Raw genomic sequence first — 4,962 nt, 5'->3', positions numbered from 1 at the left:
CAAACACAGGATGATCTCACTTATCTGTGGTATATAGAATACTGGATGAGGAACAGTATTGTAGTAAAAGGTGATGCTCATATCACCCTTGACTAGACTGTTTAGAGAGAAGAAGGACAGAGAAGAAAAGAAATCAAGGGAGGAAGAAGAGAACAGGAAGTGATGGGTGAATAGGCATCAGGCGTCAGTTTTGCTGATGAAATGGGTGAGTGGTATAGCCATATATCCAAAATATGAACTCAGCAAAACTGAAAATATGAGCTATAAGCTGCAAGCACTGAAAATTTGTAATATGCCCGTCAAGTTGATAGGCGAGGATAAGGTGGAGAAGAGATACTGGAACACTGGTGGGGAGAAGTCCACACTAGTGGTGGGGTGAGTGCTATAACATTGCATGCCTAAAATTCAACTATTGATAACTTTGTAAATCACAGTTCTTTAATTTATAAAAAGACATAGTGTTTGGGAAAACCAGAAATAATGCTGTGCATAACAGTAGCAGGGAACACCATCCATGTCTGCATTAATCAGCAACAGCTCAGAACACAGGGCAAATGTGCTGACTCTGAAGCTTGACACCTGGAGTTCAAATACTGAAATCTGCAGCTTGCAACTTTGGTCTGGTTTCATGGCTTTTCTCAAATTTGCTTTCTCCATCTATAACTGGATGTGATGATAATATTATCTGCTTTGTCACTTTCCATGTCTTAGAAAAATTAGTATAAACTTGGGAGTCAGAGAAATAGCACAAGGGTAAATGTATATTTCTTGCACCTGGCAGACTTCAGTTTGATGCCTGGCACCAACTATGGTCCCAAGAACACCACCAAGAGTGATTCCTGAACAAGGAGTCAGGAGTAAGCTCTGAGTATAGCTGGATGTAGCCAAAAAAACAAAAGTATTTTTAATATATAATAAACTTAGTTATTTACAACACCAAGCACTCCCCCATCCCTTACAGTTCTGGAAGCTGGATGTTCAGAGCCAGTTCCTGGATCACCATGCTCTCTCTCCAGAGATGTTAGTAGAAAATCCGTTTCTTGCCTCCTCCAGGTTCTGGTGGTCACAGCCATCCCTTGGTTTGTGGCCTAATCACTCCAATTCTGCCTCCACCACCACATCACCATCTCCTCTTCTGTTTATCAATCAAATATCCCTCTACCTCCCATTAGAAAGATGCACATGATTAGATTAAAGGCTGATGATGATATGGAGGCCAGAGTGATAGTACAGCAGGTAAGGTGTTTGCTTTGCATGTGGATGATCCAACTTTAATCTCCAACATCCCATATAGTCTTCTGAGCACTTTCAGAAGTAATTCCTGAGTGCAGAACCTAGAGTAACCCCTGAGCATTGCCAGGTGTGACCCAAATAAGGCAAAGAAAATTAAGTAAGGGTTGGTAATGACTAATCTTTATATGTTAGTGTGGCTATGGACTACCCACATCAAACATTACCTCTGGGGGCTGGAGAAATAGTGAGATAGCTCATGGGCTAACTGTGTGCTTTGCATGCAAGAGGCCTGGGTTTGATCTCCAGCACTGTACATGATCCCCATGATACCACACCTAGTTTGGAGTAGCTCCTAAACACTTCCAGCTATAACCTTAAAACAAAAGCAAAACACACACACACACACACACACACACACACACACACACACAAAGAAAAAAGTCATGTATGGGTCTATCTGTGAGAGTGTTTCTTGATAAGGGGATTGATTCCCATTTGAATTTGTAGACTCAGTAATTCTCCCCAATCTGGGAGGGACCATCTAATCGATAGATCAAGAAACAGAAAGAGGAAGGTGTTGGGGCTAGAGTGATAGCACAGCGAGTAGGGCGTTTGCCTTGCATGCAGCCGACCTGGGTTCAATTCCCAGCATCCCATATGGTCCCCCAGCACCGCCAGGAGTAATTCCTGAGTGCAGAGCCAGGACTAACCCCTGTGCATCGCCCAGTGTGACCCGAAAAGCAAAAAAAAAAAAAAAAGAAGAAAGAAAGAGGAATGTGCCTCTTTTTTTCCTGCTTCAGTAGTAGAATTGAAATGGTCATGTAGATTCTGCAGAGAGCCAGATTGCTCAGAATCCATAATCTCTGGAGAGCTCTGCTTATGGCAGGGCCCATGTAGGTAATATTCATAAATGCAAAGACTCTCTCCAACCTGCAAGGAGTAACTTTTACAGGTTCACATTCACAGGTTTATTTTTTCAATCCAGTACATTTGCCCATGGTCTTCTGGGGAAGAGTTGAATGACCTGCCCTGAGGAAGCATAGCAGCTGAAATATGAGAAGCATTTAATGCACATTACCTACTATTGCTATATAGTCCCCATCTCTTGCAAAGTGACCTTGAGGGAATCTAAAGAGAGAAAGATGAGATGGGTGCTAATGGGAGTATATCTTTGCCAATAACATTTGAACATTTAAATGTGCTTTATGGACTGGAAAGATAATCAAATTCCAGAAAATCTCCAGTACCACATATAGGCCCCTGAGCACCACCAGGAGTCATTCCTGAGTATCATCCAGTGTGGTCAAAAATAAATACACAAATAAGACAAAAAATGTTTTATGGTGATGTTTTCAGTGTGTGCCTTTCCAAAACACTTTTATTTTATTATTTGGGTAGGGTAGGGGGCCATACCTGGATATGCTCAGGGGGGGTTCTTAGCTCTGCTGTGAGGAAATACTCCTGGTGGTGCTCAGGGGACCATATGGGATGCTGAGGATCAAACTTGGGTCAGTCACATGCAAGGTAAGTGCCATACGCACTGTACTATCTCTCCAGCCCCATCAAGCATCTTTTATACAGAGGTGTCTCAAGGACGACCTCGGATACACCTAGTAGTACTTGTTTTGTTTTTCAGCCACATCCACCAATATTCAGGAGTGACTCTTAGCTCTGTGTTTAGGAATTACTCTTAGAAGAGCTCAGGGGACCACAGGGGGTAACAGAGATGGAATCCATGTTGGCCACATGCAAGGCAAGTTCCCTACCTGCTCTTCTATCTCTCCAGTCCCAAAATAACAGTATTAAAGGAACTGTCTGGTGTGGGGATAACAGGAGTGGGACATTGTGCTCCATTTCCTTTGAGCTATCTCCCTAGACCCTCAAAAAATTTTCTGTTGGTCATAATTCCTCATGTGACAGACTAGTTAAGAAATATGAGGAAAAATCCAAAAATTAATGCAGAAGAGTATATCACCTCTTAGGAAGCTGTATTAGAAAGTTAATGCATTCATAGGAATTTTATTTTTACTCCAATTCTTAAAAAAAATATAAATTCTGATTTAAGAAGGCTCCATTTTCTGGAACTTTTTTTAAAAAGTTTAACATTGATGGGGGCCGGAGCGATAGCACAGTGGGTAGGGCGTTTGCCTTGCACGGACCTGGGTTCAATCCCCGGTATCCCATATGGTCCCCCAAGCACTGCCAGGAGTAATTCCTGAGTGCAAAGCCAGGAGTAACCCCTGAGCATCGCTGGGTGTGACCCAAAAAGCAAAAAAGAAAATTTAACATTGATGTAAAATCTTCTCTTTGAGCTTCATGACTCTCTGTACTTCACTTGATCTTAGCCAAAAGGCCAAGAAGTGATACTTCATGACTCTCTGGATTTGGCATAAAATTGGTTATTGTTGTGACATCTCTAGTCTCTGTTAATTTCATAAGCACAGAACAAAGATCAAGATTTAATATTTTAATAGCTTTCTATCCTTCCTTAGTAGGAAAGCAGACAAGACTGGGAATAGATTTACAGTTACAAAACCCTTTAGCAGACATTATTCATTTAATCCTCCTAATAATCTTATAAATAGATATTAAGAATCTCACTTTATAGGCTTGGTAAATAAGATTAGCGGGTTAAAGCTCAGGCAGTTAAGAGAACTGGTCAAAAGCAGAGCTGGACTAGAACTATGGGGTTCTGACTCTTACTGGCACCCTGGAAATGGAAGAAGCATTAAGGATGGAGGCAGGTATCTTAAGCAAAGGTGGGCAGGAAATTCAAGCCTGAAAAAGTACATAAGAAGAAAAATACAAGATGAGAAATGAAGCAAGTCAAAATCCCAATCAACTTCCTGTTTGGTCCTAGTTTTTAAAAATGGGGGATGGGGTGGATAAGAGATCAAATTCCAAACACAGTGGTTGGCTGATGCACACACATTCCTATTGATGCCTACCTTGGGCTGTTTTCACCTGCTACAGTAAAGGAAGTGCATGACCTTATTCATGAGCTCCTTTGCTAAACCACATCCTCTCACCTGGGTAGGTACAGGAGCAGGTGAGAAGTTTCTCTGAATGACAGGGACAATCAACTGCTTTTTGTTTCCCCAGGAACTATTTCCTCCAGGAACTTGCAAGTCAGAGCTCATCCCTGAATGAGGGTGTGAAGACTATGTTGAGCATTTCAGATTAGAATATGTATAACGATATACGTGATCATTTTTAGAATAAACGTACACACGTGGGAGAGTTACTCAGCGACTTTTTCATACTGTTATTCCCTCCTCTTCCAGGAGGGTGTCAGTTACCAGACTGCATTTCCTGTTTTTCAACTTTTGCAGCATTACTTGAAGGTCTTATTCAGGGCAGGTGACATTACAGTTACCAGTCTTTGTGATGACCTGGCCATCCACACCACTGCTGTTCAGAAATAGATGGGCTCATTGAAACTAGCCAGAACAGAATCTGGGTGTAAAATGACACATCCAGAATTTCAAAATAGACATTCAAGCAGGGCTTCTCAAACCTGAGGCTTAAAGCTAAACAAAGCTTGCAACTGGGCCCCCACCTGAAATGTTTCTGTGGCTGGGACACTGGTGTCAGGTGATCTATGTATAGTCAGAATTGAGAACTAGTGCTTTAAATAAAAGATCCAAGGGAGAGAGAGTGATGCCAGAATTTCACTTCTTATCCTGTGCAAATGCACACTTATATGATGAGGATTTGGCAGGACTGCAG

General features: G+C 41.8%; 1 non-coding gene across 1 annotated transcript; it reads right to left on the bottom strand.

The window, feature by feature from the left end:
- Nucleotides 1–3,415: 3,415 nt before the first annotated feature.
- On the bottom strand, nucleotides 3,416–3,598 carry LOC129406417 (U2 spliceosomal RNA). Its single transcript, XR_008630999.1, has one exon. It is a non-coding gene; the product is annotated as a U2 spliceosomal RNA (small nuclear RNA).
- Between the last annotated feature and the right edge of the window lie 1,364 nt (nucleotides 3,599–4,962).

Source organism: Sorex araneus, chromosome 6 (assembly GCF_027595985.1).
Source record: "Sorex araneus isolate mSorAra2 chromosome 6, mSorAra2.pri, whole genome shotgun sequence".
NCBI lineage: Eukaryota > Metazoa > Chordata > Mammalia > Eulipotyphla > Soricidae > Sorex > Sorex araneus.
Note: the sequence above shows the minus strand (reverse complement) of the source record. Positions and strands in the feature narration are given on the sequence as shown.